The 16101-nt window shown below is 39.0% G+C and overlaps 1 long non-coding RNA gene across 1 annotated transcript in view; it reads left to right on the top strand.

The window, feature by feature from the left end:
• Positions 1-15886, top strand: part of LOC134981028 (uncharacterized) — a 43116-nt gene extending 27230 nt beyond the window's left edge. Inside the window, exons 4-6 of the long non-coding RNA XR_010190504.1 lie at positions 9399-9568; positions 10956-11029; positions 11143-15886. This is a non-coding gene — a long non-coding RNA (uncharacterized LOC134981028). The remainder of the gene's footprint in view (positions 1-9398; positions 9569-10955; positions 11030-11142) is intronic.
• Positions 15887-16101: the final 215 nt, after the last annotated feature.

The following is a 16101-nucleotide window of genomic DNA, read 5'->3' as shown; positions in this document are numbered from 1 at the left end:
CTGCAAATCCTTAAATTCTCTCTGAAATCCATCTCTATAGTTTGGGATGCATTCAATACTCCGGCTGTCAGGATCCCGGCTCTCAGCATTCCGGCACCGGGATCCAGACCGCTGGGATACAGACACCTATTTCCCCTCTTGGGGTGTCCACGACACCCCTGGAGGGAGAATAAATAGTGTGGTGTGCCGGCAAGGGGCTGTTTTTCGCTCGCCCCGCTGCCGGCATTCCGGCACCCGGCATCCCGCAGTTGGAATTCTAACAGCCGGGATGACAGGCACCGGTATATAGATACCCATAGGCAAACGCAGGGGGGGTTTCTTGTTGCCCGGAAACCCCCCTCCTCTTGGCAAGTGGCTCAAATTATGACAATAGCAATAGTATATAACATGATTGCTAGAGCTGCCGACACATCATGCAGTGTAAAGGACAAAGCAGAGCTGCTGCACATGCCCAGTGGTAGCAGGTTCTTCTACCAAGTTTGCTGTGTGTGTGCATCTGTATCCTCAATCATTGCTCTGGACCAGAGAGCAGCTACCAGGAAGAAGAGACAGGAGCCTTACCATGAGGTGGGAGAATGTGTGTTTAGAAAGTGCAGTACTGGTTTTATAATGTTTGTGCATTTATTTATTGTAGTATATTTAACCTTTTCCTGACCACTTACCTTATTTATATTATTGAAATATGTCTGATACAGCCTATACTATAGACCATCTATAATGTTAAATATTAATACTGTATTCCAGTAGTTAGAGATTGTGTATTGTATTTGGAAACCCCTCTCTAGAAATCCTGCGTTTGCCACTGATACCAACCCCTATAGTTTACCCTACTCCCACCTATAGTACCTAGTACCCACACTACTACAGTCCCCCACTGTCCCTATGTCATGCCTCTTGTTTCAGCTGTGCACTCTTCCAATTAGAATGTAAGCTTCCTCATGAGCAAGTCTCTTTCTCTCTCTCCCCCATTTTTTTTTTTTTTGGGTTCTGCCTTAATATTGTCTGCCTTGTATGTTCTAGTTTTGCTTTTACCCTGTTTTACCAACTTTCTGGCAGTATTCTTTGTAGGAGCATGACCCAAAATAACATTTTGCTGAGATGTCCATGGGAACAAGGAGCGGGTGCTATGTTCCTGGAGACCTGTGCATGCTCTGAGTCTTTATGCCAGAGTCTACTTGCGGTGCCGCAGGGTACTTACTGGGGTGCCATGGGTTGAGGTTCCAGGACCAAATCAAATTATGTATGGTCACCGTGATAGGCAAAACCAGTGCTGGTGGCTGCCAACCATAATATATGTGGACAAACAGAAGTGCCACCCTGTCCATCACCACATAACTGATTCTAAGGTGACAGATAAGCAAAATTTACCTAATTGAATATATATATATATTTTTTTAAATTCCTCAGTAAGAACCTCTTGGCCTATAGGTGCCATGAATAATAAATAATGATATTGTGCCGTGACTCAAGAAAGTTTGGGCACCACAGCTTTAGAAGATAATTCCACTCAAAACTGAAATTAGTTTTGGATTGAATATCATATGTAAGCTCCACTGCAAAGGATTGCTTACCTGTGGTCTGGTGTATAAGCCAATCATTGAGCCCATGACATCCTGTTGACACCGGCTACTCCTCCACTCACCCCTGCATACTCCTACTGTCAGAATAAACTTAGGTCTGCAAGAATGAGGAGATGTTCCTGGACTCTACTTGCCCCTGCCAAACTTACCAGCATGTTTTCTACCCAGAACCAGCATCCATCAGTAACATGCAGGGGCGAGCAAATTACGTGGGTGCTCTGAACGCTGTAACCCAGGTTAGTGACCTTATTAATAATTAACTGAGACATGGTGGAGAATATTATTATTATTATTTGTTTATATGGTGCCACCAATTCTCCATAGCACCATACAGGGAAGAAATATAATAATACACAAGTTCAATGTAAAATGGTTCAAACAGACAGTAGAAGGGTAAAAATAAAACAGTGAAATATCTAGACAACTGACTGAGTGACAGTTAAGAACCAGAGCTCTCCACAAACCAAAGTATTTGAAAGGGCAGGTATACAGGATCGGAGTCACTGCCTGCAAAGGCGTGCGGGGGACGGGGGGAGGGGGGGGGGGCATCAGGGCAAGAATAGTGCAGTAGGAGAATGTGAGGAGTAGAGGGCCCTGCTCTGTAGAGCTTACAGCGTAGGACAGAGGTTCCCAAACGCGGTCCTCAAGGCACCCCAACAGTCCAGGTTTTAGGTATATCCATGGCTCAGCACAGATAGTTAAATCAAATTGACTAAGGTCCTAATTAAGTCACCTGTGGCTAAGCATGGAGACAATTCAAACCAGGACCGTTGGGGTGCCTTGAGGACCGCGTGTGAGAACCTCTGGTGTAGAGTATTATTATATCTATTTATAAGGTGCAACAAGGGTTCCATAACGCCATTTAAGTGAATACAATTGACAAAAGGACACATAAGTATAAGCTAGTATTACAGTTTGCAGTTAGCATAATTAAACTACTCTATATGAGAGAGATGGACTCATCAGGAGATGAGGTCAGCTAGAAAGAAAAAAATAGATTTAAGCGCATGCTTGGAGCTTGGGAGGGCATCTCTGAGGTTAGTAGTGTCCCAAAAGAACTCCTGAATGTGAGAATGGGAAGTGGTGATCAAGGAGGAGGTGAGGCAGAAATCATTGACAGGGTGAAGAGGGCAGGAGGGAGGGAGTGAAACGAGGCTCAAGACATAGGCAAGAGCTTTATAGGTGAGGGAGACATGTTTGAATTTAATTGTGAGTGGTATAGGAGCCAGAGGAGTGACTGCCAGAGAGTGGAAGCAGAGGAAGAGTGACAAGAAAGGAAACGGAGGGGGGCAGCAGAATAGACTGAAGTGGGGTGAGGTGATAGTTAGGAAAGCCAGAGAGGGGCAGGTCACAGTAATCGTGGTGAGAAATGTGGAGGACAAACTTTCAGGGTGAAGAAGAACCTGATTTTGGAAATATTGCAGCTATGGAAATAGCAGGATTGTGAATGGAGTTGCGGTGGGGTAGAGTCAAAGGATAGAGTCAAGGATGGCACCTAGATATTAGATGGGGAATGGAGTAGAGTGAGACATTGTCAGCAGAGAGGGTGGGAGTAGAGGTTGACTATGAGTTCAGTTTTTGAAATATTGATTTTCAGGAAAGGTTGTAGCATCCAGGATGAGATGGCTGACAAACAGGAGATGACATGGAAGAGGACAGAGGGAGAGACGTATGGGAAGAGAGGTAATAGAGGTGGTACTGAAGTTAGAAGGAAATGATAAGCTTGTAGAGGTTAGACTTGTAGAAGGAGAAGAGAAGGCCAAGGACAGATCATTGGGGCGCAGATAGGAAGGGATGCGGAGATAGAACCATTGGACAATCAGCAGGTGAACCAAAAGAGAACTGTGTTGCAAAGCATAATGGTGTTAAGGGATTGGATGGAAAATGGGGGTGGTCAATTGTATCAAATGCTGCTGTAAGTTAAGGAGTATAATACCCTAAAGCTCATCCCTAATGAGGTTGGTGGCACAACGCAGCTGAAATAGTGGGGCAAATATTTGAAATCCAAATCTGTGTGACTATTCTGATATTTTTTTCATGACAGTTTGCCCCTGGGTGGCAATGTTCTACTAATTAGTATCTCATGTCATTTACTAAGCAATAAAATTGTCTCATAGTGTAAACATGGGTCTTCAACCTGCACAGAAGATTTGAAGAAACACTACAAATCTTATCTCTCCTTTAACATCAAGTAATATTTCAAAGCCAAAACAGTAACGTGCAAAATACCCGTGTAAGCTCATTGTGAAGGAGTCAGTAGTGAGGTGTCACTGAATAAATGATGTAAACTGATAAGGAAATCGTTTAGGTTGCATATTGCATGTGTGACATGGGCCATAATTGCTTCGTTTACCTGTGTGTGTCTTTATGTTCTGTTGTTATTCATATGTGCTATTTAATGTGCCTAAACCTTATGACAGCTATAAAGCTAAGTCTTTGCATGGCAGAGACGTGCTTTGCACTGATGTAAATGGAATTGGAGCTTAAGAGTATTTATAAATAGTGTGTGGAGTCATGGGCATGTATACTACCAAAGCAGCCGTGTTTGGACATCGGATTGTAGTTATGCAAACACTGTACTGCTGATACAGAAAATATGACAGATATTGTATCTGAATAGTTCCACAATGTCGGCATCTATCACCAAGTGCGTGTTTAGTGCGGCTTCAACGTGCTCCAATAGTGGTGGAGCCACAGCGCTCCTGCAACCAGCGCAGCCTGGGAGGGACTGTCCAACAGGAGTAAGTGCTGTTATAATAAGCTATAAAGCACACTACAGGGAGTGACAGGCTGCACATGCAATGACTGTATTTCATCCACACATAGTGTGTGTGTGTGTGTGTGTGTGTGTGTGTGTGTGTGTGTGTGTGTGTGTGTGTGTGTGTGTGTGTGTGTGTGTGTGTGTGTGTAAATTGTATAATATATATATAAATATTTATATATATATATACAGAATATATATATATATATATATATATATACATATCTCTATCTGTATGTGCATGTATAAATGTGTGTGTATATATATATATATATATATATATATAAATATATATAAATAAATATTTATATATGTATACATAAATATATATATATATATCGATCTGTCTGTCTGTCTGTTTGTCTATCTTTATAGTATTTGTACAGTATTTTCCCCTGTGAGTTATAGAAATGTATATATTTATCATACGCTTATCTCTTAATGGAGAGATCATTACTTCCCTTGCGAATAGAGAAACAAGGCTGAATAAATTGCTATATATATTTTTTTTATTAATAATAAATTCAAATATTTATACATACAGACCACACAATATATGTGTGTGCGAGAGGACAACATTTACAATCTTCGGATTGTAAATAGAATATAAGAAAGGGGCATATTAGCCACAGAAGAGAGATGGAGGCTGATGGTCATTCTCCCACCATATACGCGGTGACTATTTAGAATAGATCCTATGCTTGCTGACATAGGAAGGAAATCAGAGATCATTTATAGCAAGATTTCTCTGCAGTCTATAGATTGCTGCCAACTCAACGGGAAAAAAAGTCAACTCCAGCAGCACCTCGTATGACTAATAGCCCATCACAAGACGGAGAAGAGATTTGGAGAGGTGAGGGGTAATAGATAAATAGGTGGATAAAGAGATGGTAGAAGCTGCTCTATCAGGTAGACAGAATTAATGAGATGGATAAATAATGACATACAGTATGGGGAAGTGATAGGTAATGAGGATGTGAAATGAGGTTTTCAAAGAGTCCGAGATGGGGGAAAAAAATGATAAGAGGCAGATGAGAGGGGAGAATAACTGCGAGTAGGATTAACCTCTTCTGGGGTGTCTGCAATGTAAATAGATTAAAATGACTGCAGGGGGAAAATAGCTGGCAGCCCTACAGGAGGTTCCAGCAAATAATGGGTTACAATAGAGAAGCACACAAAGAGAAACTGAATCATTTTGATTTGCAGCTTGTGATAAAGCAATACTCTCCCTCCCTGTGCCTGCACACGCAGGAATCCACACAGAACAGGGATCTGGCACCAAACAGGTTAATAAAACCATCACCTCTGTTAATGGGATACAGCGTTTAGCAAATAGTGTATATGCATAATAGGATTAACAGCTTATTGAAAAATTCATAAGTACAGCATTGCGGTGAGATAGGGACTATTCTTGTAGGCAGCTTTTAGTTCGCATTCAAATGAGCCTGCGTGACCTTTATGCGAGATCAGACATTTATTTCCATCAAATCCCATTTTCCTTTGCTCTTTGTTTTCCGTTCATTATTTGATTAAAACAAATCTCTGGAATATATAGATATATATGTTATAGCAATTACACGTTCTCTTTGTATGTCATTATTTACCCACAAACCGCAATAAACAACTTTGCACAGATACAATGTATCATAGTGCATTATATTATATTGCTCTGCATTTGACTGTGCCAACGTGTAGCGGTCAAGCGCACCAGTCTGTCTTTTTCGGAATACACTGGGATAAAGCGTGGGGTGTCATGTATCCCTGAGATATTGCCCTACGTGTCTGTTCTTATTAGACAGTCACTCACCTACATAAGGTGCAGGGAGCCTGGGCTGTGCAGAAATGCTAATGGCTCTAATTTGGTGCACAGAGGATAGGAGAGGAGAGATGACTGGCGCTAGGCTGACATTCTGTATGCAATCTTCTGATGGGGATGTCAGTAATAATCGGTACATAGTAAATCTGCATGTTATGGTGGAGGCAGAAGATTCCCAGCCTCTGTGTTTGTTTGTTTATTGGAAGGCAGGGGAGGGATTTCCAAGTTTAACGTGTCTATATCTTCAGTATAATTGAATCGGATGTTTACTAATAATTACACACCAAGAACATCTGATTTGGCTGCTGTGGGACGGCTGCTTTCTGAGACATCTCATTTGCTAAATGTATTTCATAAATCGACTTGCTCAAAACAAGAGACAATTATGGAAACTGCTTTTTAGCTGTGGAAATGGCTTTTGCTGACCTGTACAGAACATAAAGAGCTTGTGGGTTCCTGTATCTATATATACATATTGGTTAGGCATGGGGTGTAGGGGGGTTTAGAGACTATCACGCTTTAAAATTATATACTGTACGACGTAATTATATATGTGCAATATTTTTTTCCCCTTTACATTGATTATTTTTAGATAATTTTTTTGTACAGCACATCATTTTTGAAATTCTTAGAAACGTTCATAATGAAATAATAATAATAATAATAATAATAATAATAATAATAATAATAATCATCATCAGGATAATTACTAATCAGAATAATTTTATTTGTGCTATGCTACGAATTCACGTTGTTTCATCTCATGATCTTTTTGTTTACGCGCAATTAAGTCGAGCGATATTTTCTGTAGCATCGATCGACGGGGATGGGGCTGGAAGGTGGGGGGAGCGGGGGGGGGGTAACATATTGAGCGGTATAAATGGTTGACGCTGCTCATTAGAATCTGATTTTATTGTGAGAGCTCACTCGTTCTTGCAATGTTACCTCTGATCGTTATTCTGGAGCCGGGCTAACATTAATAAATGTACAATATATGCTTCTTATGTTTGTATTAAGTATCTAATTCTGCGCTATACTATTGGTAGGTGAAATTATATAGGATATTAAGAATAACTTCACAAAATACCCAAGACAGCTACATTTCTTACGCCAGCGTATGTGCGTCTCAGCAGCACAGCAGGAAACATTACGCTGGAATTGAGACTTTGAAATATTTACGCTTTCTCCTATATCGCACGGAAGATAGACGCTGTAACATATGATGCCAAATAAACAGTTAGTGGGGAATTCAAATGTTTGAAAAGTCAGTTGGGTGTCTGTTTTTTTCCTATCTAATAGGAAAAAACAGACACCCAACCGACTTTTCAAACATTTGAATTCCCCCCTTAGTGTGCCAATCTCAGAGGCACTTACCTTGTGATAATATATGTGACTATCAGATCCTCTAGTTACTCTCAGATCCTTTAAGTTATTTTCCAGGTTACTACGCATAGCTATACTGTACATGCGGAGATTGGAGCTTTTTGCGTATAGCGCTAACGTTCTTACGCGTACATTACACCGATTTTTTTTTTTTAAATTTAAATAGCAAGACCAGGTTGGAAAAAAATAGAGTTTCCCAAAGGCCTTAAATCGTTTGCCATCTATCGCTCCCATAACAAAGCAAATAAAGTTTTTAATTCGTTTTACAACAAGAATCCCCAGATTTGTTTTGGGACCTTATAATGCTGGCTAATGCTATTTCAAGCAACTGGTTGGATACTTCCTAAGATCTAATGTCCTCACTAGCACTCTATTTTGTAAATCTCTCTCTCTCTCTCTCTCTCTCTCTCTCTCTCTCTCTCACTTCAGTTTAAAATAAGATCCCCCCCACCCCCACCCCATCTCATGTTATTGGATAGAGTAGTATATGTACACTTTCTGGAACAAGAGTGAGCAATAGGCAAAACTAATAACAATAAGCTCCTGTATGTTAGAAACAGTCTTGCTGATATACAATCTCCAGCCAGTTGGTGCCCATTCAGAGGGGATTTTTCCCAGAGTCACAGCATGGGGGGAAGCAATGGGATGAATAGATTTGGGAATGGGGAATACACTTGGAGAGCACCTTTTCGGAGCAGTGATTCCCACTTTCCATAGGACACAGCTCTTCAGCACAAGCTCTGCTAGTAGCAGAGATCTCTAGTCACTATTGAAGTCATTAGGTCTGTTTTGTTCATTATAGCACCAAATAAAATGCATGTTCTCAGGATAATATTGACATGCTCCAAATGGGATTTTCTGTAAGCATTTAATAATAGAACATAGCACAAAATCAAACCTTCAGAACAGGCCTGATAGACACAAGATCATCTAGCCTAACAAGGGCCAAATCATAGTAATGGTTTGTAACTGGTCCCCTCATCTACACTTTTCTTAAATCTAGATGGTTTCTAAGAAAGGTATAAAATGACCACGACACTGGGGTGATCCTTACACACCTGTATCACAATCTCTAGCTGTCCACATAATATAAAATAACTGTTATATGAGTCAGTGGGAATTGAGATTGTATAAGTTCTCTCTCTCTCTCTCTCTCTCTCTCTCTCTATATATATATATATATATATACACACAGTATATCATCCCATAATCTACCATTTACACAGGTGTTTTTTTTTACCTGTTTACTTAGTCAGCCCTGGAACTTGGGTAAATCAAAGGTGCAAAGGTGTCCCAAATTAAAGAAATATATATATATATATATATACATATATTTATAAGTGTGTATATATATTTGTATATATGTACATTTGCACATGCACAAACACACACACACACACACACACACACACACACACACACACACACACACACACACACACACACACACACATATGTATATACATATACACACATATGTATATACATATACACACATATGTATAAGCATACACAAACATACATATTACATATAACTCATAATCTCAATGTTCCATAAATATTCACATACTGTAATTAGTATGAAGCAATTTGCACCACAGCATTATGTGCAAGTACTAATTTACCATAATTTCTATAATGTTATAATGTGTAATGCAAATGTGCTCATTAATTTTAATAATATAATTTTGTTTCTTGCTGTTATTATTATTTTATGTGTTTTAAGTATTTAAAAGAAATCCTCAAAAAGAAATGGCTTTTAATACCGTAGGGCTGATATAGATTGTGTAACTCCTTTCATTTATTATGTTATGTAAAACAATATATATATAGCTTGAAGTTTTCTTCTTCTTCACAGAATGACCAGCACAATGAGAATAAAAGGCAAAATGAAATCTAATTTTTCATCTGAGAGAAATGTTTGTTTAAAGAGGCTGGCCTCTGTTGCTGATAGCAGGAAATTTACATCAAAATGTGGACTGTTTATGTGGATTTATTTATTTAACCATTGGACCTTTTGCTTAAAAGGTTTGTATTCGGCTTTAAGATCTTTCCCACAAGTGATGTGTTACTAAATATAATGCCATTTCCTAGCAATTAAAGAGATTATATACAGCTTGCACAACAGTGACTTAATAATGTGCTCAAGATGAATGTAAAATATTTATTTAGACTAATTTTGCATAGTTTGTATTATGGTATATTTCAATTAAAACTCATATGAGATATTTTCATCTTAAAAAAACTCTGTTTTTGTAAACAACAACATTTAAGAGGAATGATAAAGTAGGGCTTTTGATGTCTTGATAGATAGATATAGATAGATAGATAGATAGATAGATAGATATCTTGTAGATGATTCATGCAGTTAGAAACATATAGTTAGATCTGTGTAGATAGATAGATTTATGTAGATAGATAGAAGCATATAAATAGATTTGTGTAGACAGATACAGTATATAGATGCATATAGATAGATTTTTGCAGATAGAGAAATAGATAGATAGATAGATAGATAGATAGAGATATTGTAGAAAGATTGATAGAAAATTTTGGCATAGATGGATAAAAAGTAGATAAAAAATAGATAGATAGATAGATAGATCGATCGATCGATCGATCGATAGATCATAGATAAATATATAGATAGACCTCCAAGGACATACTATGATATATAATTAAATGGTTATAAACAGATAAAAATAGCAAACAAGAACACTTTATTCATAATTTTAATTACGTAAACTAATTACAACGAAGTATACACAATGTGCACAAAGTAAAATACAATTATTCATTTACATTTTCTAATAATTAACCACCAAGTGTTTTGAATTATATGTGCCAATCCATAAGTAAACTGGTATAATCATCTACTGTGCTGGAGGATTGTTTATATATTACCTAAACCCTCCAACATATGTATTGCTGTGTGTGAGATACATGTTACTAATAGATGCATAGGTATTGGATGAGGTTATGGTTCATTATTTGTTGAATTAACTTTCATAACAGGAAAGGTTGTTTGTGCATCTTTGAAGTATATAATTCCAGGTATATTTGGGATGCATTGTAATAGTGTAACACAATTGAAGTATATAATTCCAGGTATATATGGGATGCATTGTACTAGTGTGGCACAATAAGTGTACAGTAAGTGTTTCCATAGCACTTGTTTAATCAGATGAGTTGTAAGACAGGGGAGGATAAAAATGTGACTATTGAGTCTGTCCCAGTACATGGATTGTACTGATATGCATGTACTACCAATCTCCCCCACTAGGAGGAGTGCCGGGTGCCTGCGTATTCCCTGTACAGTATAATTACAACCAATACATGCATTTTGTACTCCACATTGTAGTAACAAGAGGTGTAAAGAGTTTATGTTATCTCAGCATTATTATGATATTTTCAGATGGATTTGATGCCTAGATTGAAACTTGGACCATTACATTTGTCCATGGTTTGGAGGCTTCTCCCACAAAACAGGTATTTGGAATTGAAAGTTAACACATATTTTCAAACTAAAAAAAAAAACAGTCTATTTTCCGACCTTGTTTAATTAGAAGCTACTTCAGTGTATTGTTCATGATTTCACCCAGGTTTGAGGACATCTCAGGATCCCTGTATGTCTGCAGCTGATGACAGCACTAGGTGTGACTTCCCATGGGGACATCTGAATGGGACACAAGCAGAATACACACATTCTTTAGCAAGCCTCCCTGTGCCCCTGTATGGAAGGAGAATGGGAGCCAAACAAGCCCAAGTTGGTCGCCTGCGTTCTAAACATGAGTTTCTCTCTTCTGGAACAGAAAACCCTTCTTTGTCAAACCTGTTAGTGCTTTTGTTCTGGGAATAATAGCTAAAGACAACTTACACAGCCTGAGCTGGGAACTCTGCCTTAAATCCGGACCTGACACTATTCACAAGCTCTTGACAGGGACAAAAAAGGGGAAATTAGGCCTAAAATCTAGCAGGCAGATGTCCAGGGTTAAAACAGGTTATTTGTTAATTGCTTTTGTGTTTTTAAGGGAAGGGAATTGATGGTTGAGGAAGAGATCTTTTAGAAAAATAATAAAATACAAACAGTTAGCACTCCACATGTGAAGTGATTCATTTCACAGTGATTCATATTTCTGGCTATTAATATGGATGAGTTAAACGAGACGCACGCTGCACACTGTCTGTTCACTTGTGTTAGGGGATAAATGTGTGGGACACTGTGAATGGAAGACCAGATAAAGAACTAATCCAGATTTAACACGTCAATTTCTCACTAATGTTCCACACTGCTATTGTGGCGTCTTTCTCTTCTCTATAGTGGTCAGCAATCTCGTAAAAGATTTAATTCTTAAGTCTTTATGTCTTTATTTAATCTACTGCTCCATTAGGAGGAGCAGCTTATTCAAGTACATTGCCGGACTTGTTGTTCTTGTATATGTTTATTAGAGATGAGCGGGTTCGGATTTAACGCCAGAATTAACGCCAGTTCGGTTTTATCTGGATTTTTTCTATTGGCTATCCAAAACACGTGACATCCGTGAGCCAATAAGATGCCGTTTTGAGAACTGAGTAAAACCGAGTAAAACCGAACCCGCTCATCTCTAATGTTTATATGTCAAGCTTATTATATAATAGTGCTGTGCATACGGTCACTCATACCAAGATTTGAATTAATTGCTGAGTCTGCAAAAGTTTTCCAAGTCTCAGATATGAAGCATGAATTGAAAGCATGGCTATGTTATAAACAAATAATTTTATAATATACGTTTGTTATTATGGCTTAAAATAAAGAGAAAACATTGCGAATGTCTACAAATGAAACCATTATCGTTTTAGAATTATGAAGCCTATTGTAAAATTGAGCAGAAAATGACAGGATGAATGTGATGAAGGCCTCCCAGTGATTTATATGAAGACTATGCAGCAGGGCCGTAACTAGGGGGGGGCTAAGGGGGCATGCGCCCCGGGTGCAGGAATTGTGGGGGTGCTGAGGAGTTACAGAGGAATAGGGTTTTTTTTTTTTTACCAGCAGTGCTGTGCTGCTCCAGTGAGACAGCAGACTGCTCCCGGGCAATGTCTCTGACCCACCTGTCTGCACACAGTTGGCTCCGACGCTATGCGGATGAGCTCCAGTACCTGGGACCTCTCCTATGCTGGCTACTGTCTTAAACTCTCTTCTTTGCCATGCAGTGCTGCGACTAGCATGCAGTGAACTGTGCAAGCTATAGAGGTGAGCTGTTGGTGCAGTGTTTTTAAGCAGGCTATGATCCCTGCTGCCTGGCCAGCACCGACCGATAACAGTCTATGGGGGTTATTCAGAGTTAGATTTGGGTGGGGTGTGTTCAAACGGAATTCTAAATTGCAGTGTAAAAATAAAGCAGTCAGTTTTTACCCTGCACAGAAACAATATAACCCACCCAAATATAACTCTCTCTGCACATGTTACATATGCCCCACCTGCAGTGCAACATGGTTTTGCCAAATTGCGAACTTTTTTGGTTTGCTAACAGCTCTGAATCACCCCCTAGGTTGCTTCTTATATACTTCGCTTTGCGGCCCTCACCTCTTGGGCCTGATGTAAAAGCCTGCAAGATGCCGGTTCTGGTGCAATTTCCGGCGAGTTACCCATATTTTTACCACGGCAAGTAATTAAAAGGCAGAGACATTGGTTTCGCCATTGAAATTATTTCTGTTTTAAAAAGACGGGCTCACACGTCAGATTTGTGCCTGCATCTTATATTGATTCTATTGTGCGTCACTTCTTTTATTAGTGAGTACAGTCATGTGAACATGATTGCAGCCTTATAAACACAACATGCAGACACTGTGATGGAGCGTAATGGTGCATGGTGATACATATGCCCTTTACATTGAGTTACACACGCTGGAGGCATGAGGTTCACTCTGTACAGGATGTGTTTAGTTGGAGTTGCTCAACTTAAACTGTAAGAGTATATTGTGTCCAAAAAGGATGACATTTTGCTATGATGAATTGGCAATGCCACAAGATGCAGCCAGTTCTTCATGGGTAGCATATGTGTCTTTTAGTCTTCATCACCATTCTGTAACGTGCATCAGGGTGAGAACCCCCAAGTTTCCTAACTCCTGAGTCTTCATAGGTTGCATTTAAGCCAACATGAACACATTGTACTTTGGCCATGCCTACACACTTCCTCTTTCCGTGGACCCATCGCTTCAAGTGTAAGGAGCTGCAAGCAGTCGTAAGTGCAAGATGTGATAGACTTTACATGGATTCATCCATAAATTGTGCATTGCATGCATACACGGAACTAAAACGTGTATTGTTTTACTTATCAGCAAAATGCACTTTCCATCCAACTCAACACGACCCCCTTTATCATTTCATAATAGTGTAATGGGGCACTCAATGTCACTTACTCTATTTTATTAAATTACATTTGCATTCAATTGGTGTAACTATTAAGAAATAATGATTAAATAATATTTTTGTTGATCAATTTACTTTATAAAGGTAGTAATAGATCTGCTTGCAGAGCTCACAATTCACTTGAGAACCATTGTTTTAGAAATAATATTACAATGGCTCCCTTTCTTTCTTTCAAATGCAAAAATAGTCTGTTGTCCACTTTAGCCAATATGCTCACTTCAGTGTCTTCCTTGGTGCACAGTAATTTACCGGTTGTGGCTGATCTGTGCACCTTTGTGGTTTTGTTTGCATTTGCCAATAGCAACTGATGTCTAAACACAGCTTACCTGTATTAAACAGTCATCCAGGAACAAACTATTAACAACAACATGACTTTATTATGGGAGTGCTCACAATCAGCGCCTAAGGTCCAACCTCCTAGTAGATTATATTGGTAGATCCTATGATGGTAATAGGTGGAAGTTACTCGTCGCAGTAGATAACTTTACCAGGGATTGGTTTATTAATGGGTAGAAAGCAGGTGCAGAATAACAGTGAGCAGCTTGTACAGGATGCGGTATCTCCAGTTGCATCCAGGAACATATGGAGATAATGCTGGTTGTGTAATACATCCTCTTATGCATATACATACATACACAGTAGTTGCGTAGGAATCTCTAATATGAGTAGAGTTGGTGCTGCAGTGGTATAGTGGGGTCTCTATCCTTCACTATGGGATTTTGGAGAGAAGAACACGTGTGTAGAATCGCACATGTGCGGTCACATGTCTGACTAGGTCTGAGATTGCGCTTCTGGCAGTCCTGGGTCTTAATGCCCAGACAGTAGACAGAACACTGTGTGCAGAGCACTCTCCTCCAACACTTTACAGACTTTCATTCACTTCATAGTTTCAGTTTTTATTTCCTAAAAATCTCCTAAAGTAAGTATCATTTATATCTTAAATTGATCAAATATGTTAGGAGACACCTAAATTGTCCTGGGTACATGTAAATGTTTTTGTGTTTGATGGTTTATTTTTCACAGTGAGCAGAAGGTGCCTAAAAAGTAGTGATGAGCGGGTTCGGTTTTACTCGGTTCTACTCGGTTCTCAAAACGGCATCTTATTGGCTCACGGATGTCACGTGTTTTGGATAGCCAATAAGATGGCATTTTGAGAACCGAGTAAAACCGAGTAAAACCGAACCAGCTCATCACTACTAAAAAGTCCATGTAAATTATAGGATGTGGCACAATCTCTGCAATCAAAGATCTAGTGAAGAAAGAAAGAAAGAAAGAAAGAAAGAAAGAAAGAAAGAAAGAAAGAAAGAAAGAAAGAAAGAAAGAAAGAAAGAAAAAGTTTTAACTGGGAAACAACAGTTCCTTTGTTCCACAAAACAAGGGCCATCACTAAAAATCCTCAATCTATAATTGCATAATCCCACTGCGCCAATTTAAAATCTAATTTGTTTCACCGTTCCCAAAGAACTATGCATATTGGGTTATAACACAGATTGTCGGCAAAAACGCAAGCATGTTGCAATCTTTTTATGGGGGTGTTTGAGACACACTAGCAGTTGGTGCAGTGTGACTATTTGGTTATATGGATTTACATTTCATATACTGTACATCAGGAGTTGTACAGAAAAATCTACTGAAGTGACACAGGTCTGATTGCTGCATCTTTATGTGGACATTTCTGGAACTTTTTGGAGTGCTTTGGGACATATACCTTCTTGTATATTATTTCATATACAGTATCTGGTGGTAGATTCTAGTGGCTCTCAAAGGTCATTATAGACCGCACCTGTGTACTGTTTACATCACAAACTACTTTGGGGAAAATCTTAGCTCACACTCATATATACATTAAGATACTTTGTAAATTACTTATATTGTGTTGCATGTAATAAATAAACCTTTGTGTCGAAAAATAAAACCCATGACGGATTATTCCAATATAAAATCCCCATTCCAATGGACCTGGATAGCTTTCTATACCAAACTTAAAGACTTATAAAATGTTCCCTCGATACTGGTTGGCCGGGTGGGAGGTGATGAGGGTGTGGTGTCACAACTGTATAATTCACCTGCCCCACACTGTACAGTGCCACAGTTCACTGCATTTTACATTGGCGGGTGGAGAAATGATGACATGACTCGCCATGAGTCA

The sequence above is a fragment of the Pseudophryne corroboree genome, chromosome 12 (assembly GCF_028390025.1).
Source record: "Pseudophryne corroboree isolate aPseCor3 chromosome 12, aPseCor3.hap2, whole genome shotgun sequence".
In the NCBI taxonomy this organism is placed as follows: domain Eukaryota; kingdom Metazoa; phylum Chordata; class Amphibia; order Anura; family Myobatrachidae; genus Pseudophryne; species Pseudophryne corroboree.
This window is presented reverse-complemented; position numbering and strand designations above follow the sequence as displayed.